The sequence below is a fragment of the Schistocerca cancellata genome, unplaced genomic scaffold (assembly GCF_023864275.1).
Source record: "Schistocerca cancellata isolate TAMUIC-IGC-003103 unplaced genomic scaffold, iqSchCanc2.1 HiC_scaffold_790, whole genome shotgun sequence".
In the NCBI taxonomy this organism is placed as follows: Eukaryota; Metazoa; Arthropoda; class Insecta; order Orthoptera; family Acrididae; genus Schistocerca; species Schistocerca cancellata.
In genome coordinates this window covers 1,908,129-1,931,676 of record NW_026046801.1, presented here as the reverse complement: position 1 = coordinate 1,931,676, position 23,548 = coordinate 1,908,129, and positions in this window count along the sequence as shown.

The following is a 23,548-nucleotide window of genomic DNA, read 5'->3' as shown; positions in this document are numbered from 1 at the left end:
AATCGGGACGCAATTTGAGTGATCCATTGTCATTAGGTGGCCCTGAACGTTACAATTCACTATCAGTTTTTCGTCCGATTCGAAAATCTTTGACTCACAGCAGAACGGCCATACGGTGCCCGAGGCAGCAATAGACCAATGGAGACAAGTCGGCTGGAGTACGATGTATTGAATCGGCATGTAGTTTGAGTGATCCATCGTCATTAGGTGGCCCTGAATGTTACAATTCACTATCAGTTTTTCGTCCCATTCGATAATCTAGAGTCACAGCAGAACGGCCATAAGTTGCCCGAGGCAGCAATAGACCCATGGAGTCAAGTCGGCTGGAGGACGATGTATTGAATCGGGACGCAATTTGTGTTGTCCATCGTCATTAGGTGGCCGTGAACGTTACAATTCACTATCAGTTTTGCGTCCGATTCGAAAATCTTAGACTCACAGCAGAACGGCCATAAGGTGCCCGAGGCAGCAATAGACCCATAGAGACAAGTCTGCTGGAGGACGATGTATTGAATCGGGACGCAATTTGAGTGTTCCATCGTCATTAGGAGGCCCTGAACGTTACATTTCACTATCAGTTTTTCGTCCGATTCGAAAATCTTTGAGTCACAGCAGAACGGCCATAAGGTGCCCGAGGCAGCAATAGACCCATGGAGACAAGTCTGCTGGAGGACGATGTATTGAATCAGGACGCTATTTGAGTGATCCATCGTCATTAGGTGGCACTGAACGTTACAATTCACTATCAGTTACTAGTCCGATTCGAAAATCTTTGACTCACAGCAGAACGGCCATAAGGTGCCCGAGGCAGCAATAGACCCATGGAGACAAGTCGGCTGGAGGACGGTGTATTGTATCGGGACGCAATTTGAGTGATCCATCGTCATTAGGTGGCCCTGAATGTTACAATTCACTATGAGTTTTTCGTCAGATTCGAAAATCTTTGACTCACAGCAGAACGGCCATAAGGTGCCCGAGGCAGCAATAGACCCATGAAGACAAGTCTGCTGGAGGACGATGTATTGAATCGGGACGCAATTTGAGTGTTCCATCGTCATGAGAGACCCTGAACGTTACAATTCACTATCAGTTTTTCGTCAGATTCGAAAATCTTTGACTCACAGCAGAACGGCCATAAGGTGCCCGAGGCAGCAATAGACCCATGGAGACAAGTCGGCTGGAGGACGATGTATTGAATCGGGACGCAATTTGAGTGATCCATCGTCTTTAGGTGGCCCTGAATGTTACAATTCACTATCAGTTTTTCGTCAGATTCGAAAATCTTTGACTCACAGCAGAACGGCCATAAGGTGCCCGTGGCAGCAATAGACCCATGGAGACAAGTCTGCTGGAGGACCACGTATTGAATCGGGACGCAATTTGAGTGTTCCATCGTGATTAGGAGGCCCTGAACGTTACAATTAACTATCAGGTTTTCGTCCGATTCGAAAATCTTTGAGTCACAGGAGAACGGCCATAAGGTGCCCGAGGCAGCAATAGACCCATGGAGACAAGTCGGCTGGAGAACGATGTATTGAATCGGGAGGCAATTTGAGTGATCCATCGTCATTAGGTGGCCCTGAATGTTACAATTCACTATCAGTTTTTCGTCCGATTCGAAAATCTTTGACTCACAGCAGAACGCCCATAAGGTGCCCGAGGCAGCAATAGACCCATGGAGACAAGTCGGCTGGAGGACGATGTATTGAATCGGGACGCAATTTGAGTGATCCATCGTAATTAGGTGGCCCTGAATGTTACAATTCACTATCAGTTTTTCGTCAGATTCGAAAATCTTTGACTCACAGCAGAACGGCCATAAGGTGCCCGAGGCAGCAATAGACCCATGAAGACAAGTCTGCTGGAGGACGATGTATTGAATCGGGACGCAATTTGAGTGTTCCATCGTCAGTAGGAGGCCCTGAACGTTTCAATTTACTATCAGTTTTTCGTCCGATTCGAAAATCTTTGAGTAACAGCAGAAAGGCCATAAGGTGCCCGAGGCAGCAATAAACCCATGGAGACAAGTCTGCTGGAGGACGATGTATAGAATCGGGACGCAATTTGAGTGATCCATCGTCATTAGGTGGCCCTGAACGTTACAATTCACTATCAGATTTTCGTCCGATTCGAAAATCTTTGACTCATAGCAGAACGCCCATAAGGTGCCCGAGGCAGCAATAGACCCATGGAGACAAGACGGCTGGAGGACGATGTATTAAATCGGGACGCAATTTGAGTGATCCATCGTCATTAGGTGGCCCTGAATGTTACAATTCACTATCAGTTTTTCGTCAGATTCGAAAATCTTTGACTCTCAGCAGAACGGCCATAAGGTGCCCGAGGCAGCAATAGACCCATGAAGACAAGTCTGCTGGAGGACGATGTATTGAATCGGGACGCAATTTGAGTGTTCCATCGTCATTAGGAGGCCCTGAACGTTACAATTCACTATCAGTTTTTCGTCCGATTCGAAAATCTTTGAGTCACAGCAGAACGGCCATAAGGTGCCCGAGGCAGCAATAGACACATGGAGACAAGTCTACTGGAGGACGATGTAATGAATCGGGAGGCAATTTGAGTGTTCCATCGTCATTAGGTGGCCCTGAACGTTACAATTCACTATCAGTTTTTCGTCCGTTTCGAAAGACTTTGAGTCACAGCAGAACGGCCATAAGGTGCCCGGGGCAGCAATAGACCCATGGAGACAAGTCTGCTGGAGGACGATGTATTGAATCGGGACGCAATTTGAGCGATCCATCGTCATTAGGTGGCCCTGAACGTTGCTATTCACTATCAGTTTCCCGTCCGATTCGAAAATCTTTGACTCACAGCAGAACGGCCATAAGGTGCCCGAGGCAGCAATAGACCCATGGAGACAAGTCGGCTGGTGGACGATGTATTGAATCGGGACGCAATTTGAGTGATCCATCGTCATTAGGTGGCCCTGAATGTTACAATTCACTATCAGTTTTTCGTCAGATTCGAAAATCTTTGACTCACAGCAGAACGGTCATAAGGTGCCCGAGGCAGCAATAGACCCATGAAGACAAGTCTGCTGGAGGACGATGTATTGAATCGGGACGCAATTTGAGTGTTCCATCGTCATTAGGAGGCCCTGAACGTTACAATTTACTATCAGTTTTTCGTCCGATTCGAAAATCTTTGAGTCACAGCAGAACGGCCATAAGTTTTCCGAGGCAGCAATAGACCCATGGAGACAAGTCGGCTGGAGGACGATGTATTGAATGTGGACGCAATTTGAGTAATCCATCGTCATTAGGTGGCCCTGAATGTTACAATTCACTATCAGTTTTTCGTCAGATTCGAAAATCTTTGACTCATAGCAGAACGGCCATAAGGTGCACGAGGCAGCAATAGACCCATGGAGACAATTCTGCTGGAGGACGATGTATTGAATCGGGACGCAATTTGAGTGATCCATCGTCATTAGGTGGCCCTGAACGTTACAATTCACTATCAGTTTTTCGACCGATTCGAAAATCTTTGACTCACAGCAGAACGGCCTTAAGGTGCCCGAGGCAGCAATAGACCCATGGAGACAAGTCTGCTGGAGGACGATGTATTGAATCGGGACGCAATTTGAGTGTTCCATCGTCATTAGGAGGCCCTGATCGTTATAATTCACTATCAGGTTTTCGTCCGATTCGAAAATCTTTGACTCACAGGAGAACGGCCATAAGGTGCCCGAGGCAGCAATAGACCCATGGAGACAAGTCTGCTAGAGGACGAGGTATTGATTTGGGACGCAATTTGAGTGCTCCATCGTCATTAGGAGTCCCTGAACGTTACAATTCACTATCAGTTTTTCGTCAGATTCGAAAATCTTTGACTCACAGCAGAACGGCCATAAGGTGCCCGAGGCAGCAATAGCCCCATGGAGACAAGTCTGCTGGAGGACGATGTATTAAATCGGGACGCAATTTGAGTGATCCATCGTCATTAGGTGGCCCTGAACAATACAATTCACTATAAGGTTTTTCGTCCGATTCGAAAATCTTTGACTCCCAGCAGTACGGCCATAAGGTGCCCGAGGCAGCAATAGACCCATGGAGACAAGTCTGCTGGAGGAACATGTGTTGAATCGGGACGCAATTTGAGTGTTCCATCGTCATTAGGTGCCCCTGAATGTTACAATTCACTATTAGTTTTTCGTCCGATTCGAAAATCTGTGACTCACAGCAGAACAGTCATAAGGTGCCCGAGGCAGCAATAGACCCATGGAGACAAGTCTGCTGGAGGACCATGTATTGAATCGGGACGCAATTTGAGTGTTCCATCGTCATTAGGAGGCCCTGAACGTTACAATTAACCATCAGGTTTTCGTCCGATTCGAAAATCTTTGACTCACAGGAGAACGGCCATAAGGTGCCCGAGGCAGCAATAGCCCCATGGAGACAAGTCGGCTTGAGGACGATGTATTGAATCGGGACGCAATTTGAGTGATCCATTGTCATTAGGTGGCCCTGAACGTTACAATTCACTATCAGTTTTTCGTCCGATTCGAAAATCTTTGACTCACAGCAGAACGGCCATACGGTGCCCGAGGCAGCAATAGACCAATGGAGACAAGTCGGCTGGAGTACGATGTATTGAATCGGCATGTAATTTGAGTGATCCATCGTCATTAGGTGGCCCTGAATGTTACAATTCACTATCAGTTTTTCGTCCCATTCGATAATCTAGAGTCACAGCAGAACGGCCATAAGTTGCCCGAGGCAGCAATAGACCCATGGAGTCAAGTCGGCTGGAGGACGATGTATTGAATCGGGACGCAATTTGTGTTGTCCATCGTCATTAGGTGGCCGTGAACGTTACAATTCACTATCAGTTTTGCGTCCGATTCGAAAATCTTAGACTCACAGCAGAACGGCCATAAGGTGCCCGAGGCAGCAATAGACCCATAGAGACAAGTCTGCTGGAGGACGATGTATTGAATCGGGACGCAATTTGAGTGTTCCATCGTCATTAGGAGGCCCTGAACGTTACATTTCACTATCAGTTTTTCGTCCGATTCGAAAATCTTTGAGTCACAGCAGAACGGCCATAAGGTGCCCGAGGCAGCAATAGACCCATGGAGACAAGTCTGCTGGAGGACGATGTATTGAATCAGGACGCTATTTGAGTGATCCATCGTCATTAGGTGGCACTGAACGTTACAATTCACTATCAGTTACTAGTCCGATTCGAAAATCTTTGACTCACAGCAGAACGGCCATAAGGTGCCCGAGGCAGCAATAGACCCATGGAGACAAGTCGGCTGGAGGACGGTGTATTGTATCGGGACGCAATTTGAGTGATCCATCGTCATTAGGTGGCCCTGAATGTTACAATTCACTATGAGTTTTTCGTCAGATTCGAAAATCTTTGACTCACAGCAGAACGGCCATAAGGTGCCCGAGGCAGCAATAGACCCATGAAGACAAGTCTGCTGGAGGACGATGTATTGAATCGGGACGCAATTTGAGTGTTCCATCGTCATGAGAGACCCTGAACGTTACAATTCACTATCAGTTTTTCGTCAGATTCGAAAATCTTTGACTCACAGCAGAACGGCCATAAGGTGCCCGAGGCAGCAATAGACCCATGGAGACAAGTCGGCTGGAGGACGATGTATTGAATCGGGACGCAATTTGAGTGATCCATCGTCTTTAGGTGGCCCTGAATGTTACAATTCACTATCAGTTTTTCGTCACATTCGAAAATCTTTGACTCACAGCAGAACGGCCATAAGGTGCCCGTGGCAGCAATAGACCCATGGAGACAAGTCTGCTGGAGGACCACGTATTGAATCGGGACGCAATTTGAGTGTTCCATCGTGATTAGGAGGCCCTGAACGTTACAATTAACTATCAGGTTTTCGTCCGATTCGAAAATCTTTGAGTCACAGGAGAACGGCCATAAGGTGCCCGAGGCAGCAATAGACCCATGGAGACAAGTCGGCTGGAGAACGATGTATTGAATCGGGAGGCAATTTGAGTGATCCATTGTCATTAGGTGGCCCTGAATGTTACAATTCACTATCAGTTTTTCGTCCGATTCGAAAATCTTTGACTCACAGCAGAACGCCCATAAGGTGCCCGAGGCAGCAATAGACCCATGGAGACAAGTCGGCTGGAGGACGATGTATTGAATCGGGACGCAATTTGAGTGATCCATCGTAATTAGGTGGCCCTGAATGTTACAATTCACTATCAGTTTTTCGTCAGATTCGAAAATCTTTGACTCACAGCAGAACGGCCATAAGGTGCCCGAGGCAGCAATAGACCCATGAAGACAAGTCTGCTGGAGGACGATGTATTGAATCGGGACGCAATTTGAGTGTTCCATCGTCAGTAGGAGGCCCTGAACGTTTCAATTTACTATCAGTTTTTCGTCCGATTCGAAAATCTTTGAGTAACAGCAGAAAGGCCATAAGGTGCCCGAGGCAGCAATAAACCCATGGAGACAAGTCTGCTGGAGGACGATGTATAGAATCGGGACGCAATTTGAGTGATCCATCGTCATTAGGTGGCCCTGAACGTTACAATTCACTATCAGATTTTCGTCCGATTCGAAAATCTTTGACTCATAGCAGAACGCCCATAAGGTGCCCGAGGCAGCAATAGACCCATGGAGACAAGACGGCTGGAGGACGATGTATTAAATCGGGACGCAATTTGAGTGATCCATCGTCATTAGGTGGCCCTGAATGTTACAATTCACTATCAGTTTTTCGTCAGATTCGAAAATCTTTGACTCTCAGCAGAACGGCCATAAGGTGCCCGAGGCAGCAATAGACCCATGAAGACAAGTCTGCTGGAGGACGATGTATTGAATCGGGACGCAATTTGAGTGTTCCATCGTCATTAGGAGGCCCTGAACGTTACAATTCACTATCAGTTTTTCGTCCGATTCGAAAATCTTTGAGTCACAGCAGAACGGCCATAAGGTGCCCGAGGCAGCAATAGACACATGGAGACAAGTCTACTGGAGGACGATGTAATGAATCGGGAGGCAATTTGAGTGTTCCATCGTCATTAGGTGGCCCTGAACGTTACAATTCACTATCAGTTTTTCGTCCGTTTCGAAAGACTTTGAGTCACAGCAGAACGGCCATAAGGTGCCCGGGGCAGCAATAGACCCATGGAGACAAGTCTGCTGGAGGACGATGTATTGAATCGGGACGCAATTTGAGCGATCCATCGTCATTAGGTGGCCCTGAACGTTGCTATTCACTATCAGTTTCCCGTCCGATTCGAAAATCTTTGACTCACAGCAGAACGGCCATAAGGTGCCCGAGGCAGCAATAGACCCATGGAGACAAGTCGGCTGGTGGACGATGTATTGAATCGGGACGCAATTTGAGTGATCCATCGTCATTAGGTGGCCCTGAATGTTACAATTCACTATCAGTTTTTCGTCAGATTCGAAAATCTTTGACTCACAGCAGAACGGTCATAAGGTGCCCGAGGCAGCAATAGACCCATGAAGACAAGTCTGCTGGAGGACGATGTATTGAATCGGGACGCAATTTGAGTGTTCCATCGTCATTAGGAGGCCCTGAACGTTACAATTTACTATCAGTTTTTCGTCCGATTCGAAAATCTTTGAGTCACAGCAGAACGGCCATAAGTTTTCCGAGGCAGCAATAGACCCATGGAGACAAGTCGGCTGGAGGACGATGTATTGAATGTGGACGCAATTTGAGTAATCCATCGTCATTAGGTGGCCCTGAATGTTACAATTCACTATCAGTTTTTCGTCAGATTCGAAAATCTTTGACTCATAGCAGAACGGCCATAAGGTGCACGAGGCAGCAATAGACCCATGGAGACAATTCTGCTGGAGGACGATGTATTGAATCGGGACGCAATTTGAGTGATCCATCGTCATTAGGTGGCCCTGAACGTTACAATTCACTATCAGTTTTTCGACCGATTCGAAAATCTTTGACTCACAGCAGAACGGCCTTAAGGTGCCCGAGGCAGCAATAGACCCATGGAGACAAGTCTGCTGGAGGACGATGTATTGAATCGGGACGCAATTTGAGTGTTCCATCGTCATTAGGAGGCCCTGATCGTTATAATTCACTATCAGGTTTTCGTCCGATTCGAAAATCTTTGACTCACAGGAGAACGGCCATAAGGTGCCCGAGGCAGCAATAGACCCATGGAGACAAGTCGGATGGAGAACGATGTTTTGAATCGCGACGCATTTTGAGTGATCCATCGTCATTAAGAGGCCTTGATTGTTACAATTAACTATCAGTTTTTCGTCCCATTCGATAATCTAGACTCACAGCAGAACGGCCATAAGGTGCCCGAGGCAGCAATAGACCCATGGAGTCAAGTCGGCTGGAGGACGATGTATTGAATCGGAACGCAATTTGTGTGGTCCATCGTCATTAGGTGGCTCTGAATGTTACAATTCACTATCAGTTTTTCGTCCGATTCGAAAATCTTTGACTCACAGCAGAACGGCCATAAGGTGCCCGAGGCAGCAATAGACCCATGGAGACAAGTCGGCTGGAGGATGATGTATTGAATCGGGACGCAATTTGAGTGATCCATCGTCATTAGGGGGCCCTGAAAGTTACAATTCACTATCAGTTTTTCGTCCGATTCGAAAATCTTTGACTCACAGTAGAACGGCCATAAGGTGCCCGAGGCAGCAATAGACCCATGGAGACAATTCTGCTGGAGGACGATGTATTGAATCGGGACACAATTTCAGTGTTCCATCGTCACTAGGAGGCCCAGAATATTACAATTAATTATCAGTTTTTCGTCCCATTCGATAATCTAGTGGCACGGGAGAACGACCATAAGGTGCCCGAATCAGCAATAGACCCATATAGACAAGTCTGCTGGAGGACGATGTATTGAATCGGAACGCTATTTGAGTGATCCATCGTCATTAGGTGGCCCTGAACGTTACAATTCACTATCAGTTTTTCGTCCGATACGAAAATCTTTGACTCACAGCAGAACGGCCATAAGGTGCCCGAGGCAGCAATAGACCCATGGAGACAAGTCTGATAGAGGACGAGGTATTGAATCGGGACGCAATTTGAGTGTTCCATCGTCATTAGGAGGCCCTGAACGTTACAATTAACTATGAGGTTTTCGTCCGATTCGAAAATCTTTGACTCACTGGAGAACGGCCTTAAGGTGCCCGAGGCAGCAATAGACCCATGAAGAAAAGGCGGCTGGAGGACGATGTATTGAATCGGGACCCAAATTGTGAGATCCATCGTCATTAGGTGACCCTGAATGTTCCAATTCACTATTAGTTTTTCGTCCGATTCGAATATCTTTGACTCACAGCAGAACGGCCATAAGGTGCCCGAGGCAGTAATAGACCCATGGAGACAAGTCTGCTGGAGGACCGTGTATTGAATCGGGACGCAATTTGAGTGTTCCATCGTCATTAGGAGGCCCTGAACGTTACATTTAACCATCAGGTTTTCGTCCGATTCGAAAATCTTTGACTCACAGGAGAACGGCCATAAGGTGCCCGAGGCAGCAATAGACCCATGGAGACAAGTCGGCTGGAGGACGATATATTGAATCGGGACGCAATTTGAGTGGTCCATCGTCATTAGGTGGCCCTGAACGTTACAATTCACTATCAGTTTTTCGTCCGATTCGAAAATCTTTGACTCGCACCAGAACGGCCATACGGTGCCCGAGGCAGCAATAGACCCATGGAGACAAGTCTGCTGGAGGACGATGTATTGAATCGGGACGCAATTTGAGTGTTCCATCGTCATTAGGAGGCCCTGAACGTTACAATTCACTATCAGGTTTTCGTCCGATTCGAAAATCTTTGACTCACAGCAGAACGGCCATAAGGTGCCCGTGGCAGCAATAGACCCATGGAGACAATTCTGCTGGAGGACGATGTATTGAATCGGGACGCAATTTCAGTGTTCCATCGTCACTAGGAGGCCCAGAATATTACAATTAATTATCAGTTTTTCGTCCCATTCGATAATCTAGAGGCACGGGAGAACGATCATAAGGTGCCCGAATCAGCAATAGACCCAAATAGACAAGTCTGCTGGAGGACGATGTATTGAATCGTAACGCGTTTTTGAATGATCCATCGTCATTAGGTGGCCCTGAACGTTAGAATTCACTATCAGTTTTTCGTCCGATACGAAAATCTTTGACTCACAGCAGAACGGCCATAAGGTGCCCGAGGCAGCAATAGACCCATGGAGACAAGTCTGCTAGAGGACGAGGTATTGAATCGGGACGCAATTTGAGTGTTCCATCGTCATTAGGAGGCCCTGAACGTTACAATTAACTATCAGGTTTTCGTCCGATTCGAAAATCTTTGACTCACAGGAGAACGGCCTTAAGGTGCCCGAGGCAGCAATAGACCCATGGAGAAAAGTCGGCTGGAGGACGATGTATTGAATCGGGACGCAATTTGAGTGATCCATCGTCATTAGGTGGCCCTGAACGTTACAATTCACTATCAGTTTTTCGTCCGATTCGAAAATCTTTGAGTCACAGCAGAACGGCCATAAGGTGCCCGAGGCAGCAATAGACACATGGAGACAAGTCTACTGGAGGACGATGTAATGAATCGGGAGGCAATTTGAGTGTTCCATCGTCATTAGGTGGCCCTGAACGTTACAATTCACTATCAGTTTTTCGTCCGTTTCGAAAGACTTTGAGTCACAGCAGAACGGCCATAAGGTGCCCGGGGCAGCAATAGACCCATGGAGACAAGTCTGCTGGAGGACGATGTATTGAATCGGGACGCAATTTGAGCGATCCATCGTCATTAGGTGGCCCTGAACGTTGCTATTCACTATCAGTTTCCCGTCCGATTCGAAAATCTTTGACTCACAGCAGAACGGCCATAAGGTGCCCGAGGCAGCAATAGACCCATGGAGACAAGTCGGCTGGTGGACGATGTATTGAATCGGGACGCAATTTGAGTGATCCATCGTCATTAGGTGGCCCTGAATGTTACAATTCACTATCAGTTTCTCGTCAGATTCGAAAATCTTTGACTCACAGCAGAACGGTCATAAGGTGCCCGAGGCAGCAATAGACCCATGAAGACAAGTCTGCTGGAGGACGATGTATTGAATCGGGACGCAATTTGAGTGTTCCATCGTCATTAGGAGGCCCTGAACGTTACAATTTACTATCAGTTTTTCGTCCGATTCGAAAATCTTTGAGTCACAGCAGAACGGCCATAAGTTTTCCGAGGCAGCAATAGACCCATGGAGACAAGTCGGCTGGAGGACGATGTATTGAATGTGGACGCAATTTGAGTAATCCATCGTCATTAGGTGGCCCTGAATGTTACAATTCACTATCAGTTTTTCGTCAGATTCGAAAATCTTTGACTCATAGCAGAACGGCCATAAGGTGCACGAGGCAGCAATAGACCCATGGAGACAATTCTGCTGGAGGACGATGTATTGAATCGGGACGCAATTTGAGTGATCCATCGTCATTAGGTGGCCCTGAACGTTACAATTCACTATCAGTTTTTCGACCGATTCGAAAATCTTTGACTCACAGCAGAACGGCCTTAAGGTGCCCGAGGCAGCAATAGACCCATGGAGACAAGTCTGCTGGAGGACGATGTATTGAATCGGGACGCAATTTGAGTGTTCCATCGTCATTAGGAGGCCCTGATCGTTATAATTCACTATCAGGTTTTCGTCCGATTCGAAAATCTTTGACTCACAGGAGAACGGCCATAAGGTGCCCGAGGCAGCAATAGACCCATGGAGACAAGTCGGATGGAGAACGATGTTTTGAATCGCGACGCAATTTGAGTGATCCATCGTCATTAAGAGGCCTTGATTGTTACAATTAACTATCAGTTTTTCGTCCCATTCGATAATCTAGACTCACAGCAGAACGGCCATAAGGTGCCCGAGGCAGCAATAGACCCATGGAGTCAAGTCGGCTGGAGGACGATGTATTGAATCGGAACGCAATTTGTGTGGTCCATCGTCATTAGGTGGCTCTGAATGTTACAATTCACTATCAGTTTTTCGTCCGATTCGAAAATCTTTGACTCACAGCAGAACGGCCATAAGGTGCCCGAGGCAGCAATAGACCCATGGAGACAAGTCGGCTGGAGGATGATGTATTGAATCGGGACGCAATTTGAGTGATCCATCGTCATTAGGTGGCCCTGAAAGTTACAATTCACTATCAGTTTTTCGTCCGATTCGAAAATCTTTGACTCACAGTAGAACGGCCATAAGGTGCCCGAGGCAGCAATAGACCCATGGAGACAATTCTGCTGGAGGACGATGTATTGAATCGGGACACAATTTCAGTGTTCCATCGTCACTAGGAGGCCCAGAATATTACAATTAATTATCAGTTTTTCGTCCCATTCGATAATCTAGTGGCACGGGAGAACGACCATAAGGTGCCCGAATCAGCAATAGACCCATATAGACAAGTCTGCTGGAGGACGATGTATTGAATCGGAACGCTATTTGAGTGATCCATCGTCATTAGGTGGCCCTGAACGTTACAATTCACTATCAGTTTTTCGTCCGATACGAAAATCTTTGACTCACAGCAGAACGGCCATAAGGTGCCCGAGGCAGCAATAGACCCATGGAGACAAGTCTGATAGAGGACGAGGTATTGAATCGGGACGCAATTTGAGTGTTCCATCGTCATTAGGAGGCCCTGAACGTTACAATTAACTATGAGGTTTTCGTCCGATTCGAAAATCTTTGACTCACTGGAGAACGGCCTTAAGGTGCCCGAGGCAGCAATAGACCCATGAAGAAAAGTCGGCTGGAGGACGATGTATTGAATCGGGACCCAAATTGTGAGATCCATCGTCATTAGGTGACCCTGAATGTTCCAATTCACTATTAGTTTTTCGTCCGATTCGAATATCTTTGACTCACAGCAGAACGGCCATAAGGTGCCCGAGGCAGTAATAGACCCATGGAGACAAGTCTGCTGGAGGACCGTGTATTGAATCGGGACGCAATTTGAGTGTTCCATCGTCATTAGGAGGCCCTGAACGTTACATTTAACCATCAGGTTTTCGTCCGATTCGAAAATCTTTGACTCACAGGAGAACGGCCATAAGGTGCCCGAGGCAGCAATAGACCCATGGAGACAAGTCGGCTGGAGGACGATATATTGAATCGGGACGCAATTTGAGTGGTCCATCGTCATTAGGTGGCCCTGAACGTTACAATTCACTATCAGTTTTTCGTCCGATTCGAAAATCTTTGACTCGCACCAGAACGGCCATACGGTGCCCGAGGCAGCAATAGACCCATGGAGACAAGTCTGCTGGAGGACGATGTATTGAATCGGGACGCAATTTGAGTGTTCCATCGTCATTAGGAGGCCCTGAACGTTACAATTCACTATCAGGTTTTCGTCCGATTCGAAAATCTTTGACTCACAGCAGAACGGCCATAAGGTGCCCGAGGCAGCAATAGACCCATGGAGACAAGTCGGCTGGAGGACGATGTATTGAATCGGGACGCAATTTCAGTGTTCCATCGTCACTAGGAGGCCCAGAATATTACAATTAATTATCAGTTTTTCGTCCCATTCGATAATCTAGAGGCACGGGAGAACGATCATAAGGTGCCCGAATCAGCAATAGACCCAAATAGACAAGTCTGCTGGAGGACGATGTATTGAATCGTAACGCGTTTTTGAATGATCCATCGTCATTAGGTGGCCCTGAACGTTAGAATTCACTATCAGTTTTTCGTCCGATACGAAAATCTTTGACTCACAGCAGAACGGCCATAAGGTGCCCGAGGCAGCAATAGACCCATGGAGACAAGTCGGCTGGAGGACGATATATTGAATCGGGACGCAATTTGAGTGGTCCATCGTCATTAGGTGGCCCTGAACGTTACAATTCACTATCAGTTTTTCGTCCGATTCGAAAATCTTTGACTCGCACCAGAACGGCCATACGGTGCCCGAGGCAGCAATAGACCCATGGAGACAAGTCTGCTGGAGGACGATGTATTGAATCGGGACGCAATTTGAGTGTTCCATCGTCATTAGGAGGCCCTGAACGTTACAATTCACTATCAGGTTTTCGTCCGATTCGAAAATCTTTGACTCACAGCAGAACGGCCATAAGGTGCCCGAGGCAGCAATAGACCCATGGAGACAATTCTGCTGGAGGACGATGTATTGAATCGGGACGCAATTTCAGTGTTCCATCGTCACTAGGAGGCCCAGAATATTACAATTAATTATCAGTTTTTCGTCCCATTCGATAATCTAGAGGCACGGGAGAACGATCATAAGGTGCCCGAATCAGCAATAGAACCAAATAGACAAGTCTGCTGGAGGACGATGTATTGAATCGTAACGCGTTTTTGAATGATCCATCGTCATTAGGTGGCCCTGAACGTTAGAATTCACTATCAGTTTTTCGTCCGATACGAAAATCTTTGACTCACAGCAGAACGGCCATAAGGTGCCCGAGGCAGCAATAGACCCATGGAGACAAGTCTGCTAGAGGACGAGGTATTGAATCGGGACGCAATTTGAGTGTTCCATCGTCATTAGGAGGCCCTGAAAGTTACAATTAACTATCAGGTTTTCGTCCGATTCGAAAATCTTTGACTCACAGGAGAACGGCCTTAAGGTGCCCGAGGCAGCAATAGACCCATGGAGAAAAGTCGGCTGGAGGACGATGTATTGAATCGGGACGCAAATTGTGAGATCCATCGTCATTAAGTGACCCTGAATGTTACGATTCACTATTAGTTTTTCGTCCGAATCGGAAATCTTTGACTCACAGCAGAACGGCCGTAATGTGCCCGAGGCAGCAATAGACCCATGGAGACAAGTCTGCTGGAGGACCGTGTATTGAATCGGGACGCAATTTGAGTGTTCCATCGTCATTAGGAGGCCCTGAACGTTACAATTCACTATCAGTTTTTCGTCCGATTCGAAAATCTTTGACTCACAGCAGAACGGCCATACGGTGCCCGAGGCAGCAATAGACCCATGGAGACAAGTCTGCTAGAGGACGAGGTATTGAATCGGGACGCAATTTGAGTGTTCCATCGTCATTAGGAGGCCCTGAACGTTACAATTCACTATCAGTTTTTCGTCAAATTCGAAAATCTTTGACGCACAGCGGAACGGCCATAAGGTGACCGAGGCAGCAATAGACCCATGGAGACAAGTCTGCTGGAGGACGATGTATTGAATCGGGACGCAATTTGAGTGTTCCATCGTCATTAGGAGGCCCTGAACGTTACAATTCACTATCAGGTTTTCGTCCGATTCGAAAATCTTTGACTCACAGCAGAACGGCCATAAGGTGCCCGAGGCAGCAATAGACCCACGGAGACAAGTCGGCTGGAGGACGATTTATTGAATCGGGACGCAATTTGAGTGATCCATAGTCATTAGGTGGCACTGAAAGTTACAATTCACTATCAGTTTTTCGTCCCATGCGATAATCTAAACTCACAGCAGAACGGCCATAAGGTGCCCGAGGCAGCAATAGACCCATGGAGACAAGTCTGCTAGAGGACGAGGTATTGAATCGGGACGCAATTTGAGTGTTCCATCGTCATTAGGAGGCCCTGAACGTTACAATTCACTATCAGTTTTTCGTCAAATTCGAAAATCTTTGACGCACAGCGGAACGGCCATAAGGTGACCGAGGCAGCAATAGACCCATGGAGACAAGTCTGCTGGAGGACGATGTATTGAATCGGGACGCAATTTGAGTCATCCATCGTCATTAGGTGGCCCTGAACGTTACAATTCACTAACAGTTTTTCGTCCGAATCGAAAATCTTTGACTCACAGCAGAACGGCCATAAGGTGCCCGAGGCAGCAATAGACCCACGGAGACAAGTCTGACGGAGGATATGTATTGAATCGGGACGCAATTTGAGTGATCCATCGTCATTAGGTGGCCATGAATGTTGCAATTCACTATTAGTTTTTCGTCCGATTCGAAAATCTTTGACTCACAGGAGAACGGCCATAAGGTGCCCGAGGCAAGAATAGACCCATGGAGACAAGTCGGCTGGAGGACGATGTATTGAATCCGGACGCAATTTGAGTGATCCATCGTCATTAGGTGGCCCGGAACGTTACAATTCACTATCAGTTTTTCGTCCGATTCGAAAATCTTTGACTCATAGAAGAACGGCCATACGGTGCCCGAGGCAGCAATAGACCCATGGAGACAAGTCTGCTGGAGGACGATGTATTGAATCGGGACGCAATTTGAGTGTTCCATCGTCATTAGGAGGCCCTGAACGTTACAATTCACTATTAGTTTTTCGTCCGATTCGAAAATCTTTGACTCACAGCAGAACGGCCATAAGGTGCACGAGGCAGCAATAGACCCATGGAGACAAGTCGGCTGGAGGACGATGTATTGAATCGGGACGCAATTTCTGTGGTCCATCGTCATTAGGTGGCCGTGAACGTCACAATTCACTATCAGTTTTTCGTCCGATTCGAAAATCTTAGACTCACAGCAGAACGCCCATAAGGAGCCCGAGGCAGCAATAGACCCATGGAGACAAGTCTGCTGGAGGACGATGTATTGAATCGGGACGCAATTTGAGTGTTCCATCGTCATTAGGAGGCCCTGAATGTTGCAATTAACTATCAGTTTTTCGTCCCATCCGATAATCTGGACTCACAGCAGAACGGCCATAAGGTGCACGAGGCAGCAATAGACCCATGGAGACAAGTCTGCTGGAGGACGATGTATTGAATCGGGACGCAATTTGAGTGTTCCATCGTCATTAGGAGGCCCTGAATGTTACAATTAACTATCAGTTTTTCGTCCCATTCGATAATCTAGACTCACAGCAGAACGGCCATAAGGTGCCCGAGGCAGCAATAGACAAATGGAGACAAGTCTGCTGGAGGACGATGTATTGAATCGGGACGCAATTTGAGTGTTCCATCGTCATTAGGAGGCCCTGAACGTTACAATTAACTATCAGGTTTTCGTCCGATTCGAAAATCTTTGACTCACAGCAGAACGGCCATAAGGTGCCCGAGGCACCAATAGACTCATGGAAACAAGTCGGCTGGAGGACGATGTATTGAATCGGGACGCAATTTGAGTGATCCATCGTCATTACGTGGCCCTGAATGTTACAATTCACTATTAGTTTTTCGTCCGATTCGAAAATCTTTGACTCACAGCAGAACGGCCATAAGGTGCCCGAGGGAGCAATAGACCCATGGAGACAAGTCTGCTGGAGGACCGTGTATTGAATCGGGACGCATTTTTAGTGTTCCATCGTAATTAGGAGGCCCTGAACGTTACAATTAACCATCAGGTTTTCGTCCGATTCGAAAATCTTTGACTCACAGGAGAACGGCCATAAGGTGCCCGAGGCAACAATAGACCCATGGAGACAAGTCGGCTGGAGGACGATGTATAGAATCCGGACGCAATTTTTGTGATCCATCGTCATTAGGTGGCCCGGAACGTTACAATTCACTATCAGTTTTTCGACCGATTCGAAAATCATTGACTCACAGCAGAATGGCCATACGGTGCCCGAGGCAGCAATAGACCCATGGAGACAAGTCTGCTGGAGGACGATGTATTGAATCGGGACGCAATTTGAGTATTCCATCGTCATTAGGAGGCCCTGAACGTTACAATTCACTATTAGTTTTTCGTCCGATTCGAAAATCTTTGACTCACAGCAGAACGGCCATAAGGTGCCCGAGGCAGCAATAGACCGATGGAGACAAGTCTGCTGGAGGACGATGTATTGAATCGGGACGCAATTTGAGTGTTCCCTCGTCATTAGGAGGCCCTGAACGTTACAATTCACTATCACTTTTTCGTCCGATTTGAAAATCTTTGACTCACAGCAGAACGGCCATAAGGTGCCCGAAGCAGCAATTGACCCATGGAGACAAGTCGGCAGGAGGACGATGTATTGAATCGGGACGCAATTTGAGTGATCCATCGTCATTAGGTGGCCCTGAATGTTACAATTCACTATTAGTTATTCGTCCGATTCGAAAATCTTTGACTCACAGCAGAACGTCCATACGGTGCCCGAGGCAGCAATAGACCCATGGAGACAAGTCTGCTGGAGGACGATGTATTGAATCGGGACGCAATTTGAGTGTTCCATCGTCATTAGGAGGCCCTGAACGTTACAATTCACTATTAGTTTTTCGTCCGATTCGAAAATCTTTGACTCACAGCAGAACGGCCATAAGGTGCACGAGGGAGCAATAGACCCATGGAGACAAGTCGGCTGGAGGATGATGTATTGAATCGGGACGCAATTTGAGTGATCCATCGTCATTAGGTGGCACTGAAAGTTACAATTCACTATCAGTTTTTCGTCCCATGCGATAATCTAAACTCACAGCAGAACGGCCATAAGGTGCCCGAGGCAGCAATAGACCCATGGAGACAAGTCTGCTAGAGGACGAGGTATTGAATCGGGACGCAAATTGAGTGATCCATCGTCATTAGGTGGCCCTGATCGTTACAATTCACTATCAGTTTTTTGTCCGATTCGAAAATCTTTGACTCACAGCAGAACGGCAATAAGGTGCCCGAGGCAGCAATAGACCCATCTAGACAAGTCTGCTGGAGGACTATGTATTGAATCGGGACGCAATTTGAGTGTTCCATCGTCATTAGGAGGCCCTGCACGTTACAATTCACTATCAGCTTTTCGTCAGATTCGCAAATCTTTGACGCACAGCAGAACGGCCATAAGGTGCCCGAGGCAGCAATTGATCCATGGAGACAAGTCTGCTGGAGGACGATGTATTGAATCGAGACGCAATTTGAGTGATCCATCGTCATTAGGTGGCTCTGATCGTTACAATTCATTATCAGTTCTTTGTCCGATTCGAAAATCTTTGACTCACAGCAGAACGGCCATAAGGTGCCCGAGGCAGCAATAGACTCATGGAGACAAGTCTGCTGGAGGACTATGTATTTAATCGGGACGCAATTTGAGTGATCAATCGTCATTAGGTGGCACTGAAAGTTACAATTCACTATCAGTTTTTCGTCCCATGCGATAATCTAAACTCACAGCAGAAGGGCCATAAGGTGCCCGAGGCAGCAATAGACCCATGGAGACAAGTCTGCTGGAGGACCGTGTATTGAATCGGGACGCAATTTGAGTGTTCCATCGTCATTAGGAGGCCCTGAACGTTACAATTAACCATCAGGTTTTCGTCCGATTCGAAAATCTTTGACTCACAGGAGAACGGCCATAAGGTGCCCGAGGCAGCAATCGACCCATGGAGACAAGTCGGCTGGAGGACCATGTATTGAATCGGGACGCAATTTGAGTGATCCATCGACATTAGGTGGCCCTGAACGTTACAATTCACTATCAGTTTTTCCTCCGATTCGAAAATCTTTGACTCACAGCAGAACGGCCATACGGTGCCCGATGCAGCAATAGACCCATGGAGACAAGTCTGCTGGAGGACGATGTATTGAATCGGGACGCAATTTGAGTGTTCCATCGTCATTAGGAGGCACTGAACGTTACAATTCACTATCAGGTTTTCGTCCGATTCGAAAATCTTTGACTCACAGGAGAACGGCCTTAAGGTGCCCGAGGCAGCAATGGACCCATGGAGACAAGTCGGCTGGAGGACGATGTATTGAATTGGGGTCGCAATTTGAGTGATCATTCGTCATTAGGTGCCCCTGAATGTTACAATTCACTATTAGCTTTTCGTCCGATTCGAAAATTTTTGACTCACAGCAGAACGGCCATAAGGTGCCCGAGGCAGCAATAGACCCATGGAGACAAGTCTGCTGGAGGACCATGTATTAAATCGGGACGCAATTTGAGTGATCCATCGTCATTAGGTGACCCTGAACGTTATAATTCACTATCAGTTTTTCGTCCCATTCGATAATCTAGATTTACAGCAGAACGGCCATAAGGTGCCCGAGGCAGCAATAGACCCATGGAGACAAGTCTGCTGGAGGACGATGTATTGAATCGGGACGCAATTTGAGTGTTCCATCGTCATTAGGAGGCCCTGAACTTTACAATTAACTATCAGGTTTTCGTCCGATTCGAAAATCTTTGACTCACAGGAGAACGGCCTTAAGGTGCCCGAGGCAGCAATAGACCCATGGAGACAAGTCGGCTGGAGGACGATGTATTGAATCGGGACGCAATTTGAGAGATCCATCGTCATTAGGTGACCCTGAATGTTACAATTCACTATTAGTTATTCGTCCGATTCGAAAATCTTTGACTCACAGCAGAACGGCCATAGGGTGCCCGAGGCAGCAATAGACCCATGGAGACAAGTCTGCTGGAGGACGATGTATTGAATCGGGACGCAATTTGAGTGATCCATCGTCATTAGGTGGCTCTGAAAGTTACAATTCACTATCAGTTTTTCGTCCCATGCGATAATCTAAACTCACAGCAGAAGGGCCATAAGGTGCCCGAGGCAGCAATAGACCCATGGAGACAAGTCTGCTAGAGGACGAGGTATTAAATCGGGACGCAATTAGAGTGTTCCATCGTCATTAGGAGGCCCTGAACGTTACAATTCACTATCAGTTTTTCGTCAGATTCGAAAATCTTTGACGCACAGCAGAACGGCCATAAGGTGCCCGAGGCAGCAATAGACCCATGGAGACAAGTCTGCTGGAGGACGATGTATTGAATCGGGACGCAATTTGAGTGATCCATCGTCATTAGGTGGCCCTGATCGTTACAATTCACTATCAGTTATTTGTCCGATTCGAAAATCTTTGACTCACAGCAGAACGGCCATAAGGTGCCCGAGGCAGCAATAGACCCATGGAGACAAGTCTGCTGGAGGACTATGTATTGAATCGGGACGCAATTTGAGTGATCCATCGTCATTAGGTGGCCCTGAATGTTACAATTCACTATTAGTTTTTCGTCCGATTCGAAAATCTTTGACTCACAGCAGATCGGCCATAAGGTGCCCGAGGCAGCAATAGACCCATGGAGACAAGTCTGCTGGAGGACGATGTATTGAATCGGGACGCAATTTGAGTGATCCATCGTCATTAGGTGGCCCTGAATGTTACAATTCACTATTAGTTTTTCGTCCGATTCGAAAATCTTTTACTCACAGCAGAACGGCCATAAGGTGCCCGAGGCAGCAATAGACCCATGGAGACAAGTCTGCTGGAGGACCGTGTATTGAATCGGGACGCAATTTGAGTGTTCCATCGTCATTAGGAGGCCCTGAACGTTACAATTAACCATCAGGTTTTCGTCCGATTCGAAAATCTTTGACCCACAGGAGAACGGCCATAAGGTGCCCGAGGCAGCAATAGACCCATGGAGACAAGTCGGCTGGAGGACCATGTATTGAATCGGGACACAATTTGAGTGATCCATCGTCATTAGGTGGCCCTGAACGTTACAATTCACTATCAGTTTTTCCTCCGATTCGAAAATCTTTGACTCACAGCAGAACGGCCATACGGTGCCCGATGCAGCAATAGACCCATGGAGACAAGTCTGCTGGAGGACGATGTATTGAATCGGGACGCAATTTGAGTGATCCATCGTCATTAGGAGGCCCTGAACATTACAATTCACTATCAGGTTTTCGTCCGATTCGAAAATCTTTGACTCACAGGAGAACGGCCTTAAGGTGCCCGAGGCAGCAATGGACCCATGGAGACAAGTCGGCTGGAGGTCGATGTATTGAATTGGGGTCGCAATTTGAGTGATCATTCGTCATTAGGTGCCCCTGAATGTTACAATTCAGTATTAGTTTTTCGTCCGATTCGAAAATCTTTGACTCACAGCAGAACGGCCATAAGGTGCCCGAGGCAGCAATAGACCCATGGAGACAAGTCCGCTGGAGGACCATGTATTGAATCGGGACGCAATTTGAGTGATCCATCGTCATTAGGTTACAATTCACTATCAGTTTTTCGTTCGATTCGAAAATCTTTGACTCACAGCAGAAGGGCCATAAGGTGCCCGAGGCAGCAATAGACCCATGGAGACAAGTCTGCAGGATGACAATGTATTGAATCGCGACACAATTTGAATGTTCCATCGTCATTAGGAGGCCCTGAATGTTAGAATTAACTATCAATTTTTCGTCCCATTCGATAATCTAGACTCACGGGAGAACGACCATAAGGTGCCCGAGGCAGCAATAGACCCATGGAGACAAGTCGACTGGAGGACGATGTATTGAATCGGGACGCAATTTGAGTGATCCATCGTCATTAAGTGGCCCTGAACGTTACAATTCACTATCAGTTTTTCGTCCGATTCGAAAATCTTTGACTCACAGCAGAATGCCCATAAGGTGCCCGAGGCAGCAATAGACCCATGGAGACAAGTCGGCTGGAGGACGATGTATTGAATCGGGACGCAATTTGAGTGATCCATCGTCATTAGGTGGCCTTGAACGTTACAATTCACTATCAGTTTTTCGTCCGTTTCGAAAATCTTTGACTCACAGCAGAACGGCCATAAGGTGCCCGAGGCAGCAATAGACCCAAGGAGACAAGTCTGCTGGAGGACGATGTATTGAATCGGGATGAAATTTGAGTGATCCATCGTCATTAGGTGGCCCTGAACGTTACAATTCACTATCAGTTTTTCCTCGCATTCGATAATCTAGACTCACAGCAGATCGGCCATAAGGTGCCCGACTCAGCAATAGACCCATGGAGTCAAGTAGGTTGGAGGACGATGTATTGAATCGGGACGCAATTTGAGTGATCCATCGTCATTAGGTGTCCCTGAATGTTACAATTCACTATCAGTTTTTCGTCCGATTCGAAAATCTTTGACTCACAGCAGAAGGGCCATAAGGTGCCCGAGGCAGCAATAGACCCATGGAGACAAGTCTGCAGGATGACAATGTATTGAATCGCGACGCAATTTGAGTGTTCCATCGTCATTAGGAGGCCCTGAATGTTAGAATTAACTATCAGTTTTTCGTCCCTTTCGATAATCTAGACTCACGGGAGAACGACCATAAGGTGCCCGAGGCAGCAATAGACCCTTGGAGACAAGTCGGCTGGAGGACGATGTATTGAATCGGGACGCAATTTGAGTGATCCATCGTCATTAGGTGGCCCTGAACGTTACAATTCACTATCAGTTTTTCGTCCGATTCGAAAATCTTTGACTCACAGCAGAACGGCCATAATGTGCCCGAGGTAGCAATAGACCCATGGAGACTAGTCTGCTGGAGCACGAGGTATTGAATCGGGACGCAATTTGAGTGTTCCATCGTTATTAGGAGGCCCTGAACGTTACAATTCACTATCAGTTTTTCGTCCGATTCGAAAATCTTTGACTCACAGCAGAACGCCCATAAGGTGCCCGAGGCAGCAATAGACCCATGGAGACAAGTCTGCTGTAGGACGATGTATTGAATCGGGACGCAATTTGAGTGATCCATCGTCATTAGGTGGCCCTGAACGTTACAATTCACTATCAGATCTTCGCCCGATTCGAAAATCTTTGACCCACAGCAGAACGGCCATAAGGTGCCCGAGGCAGCAATAGACCCATGGAGACAAG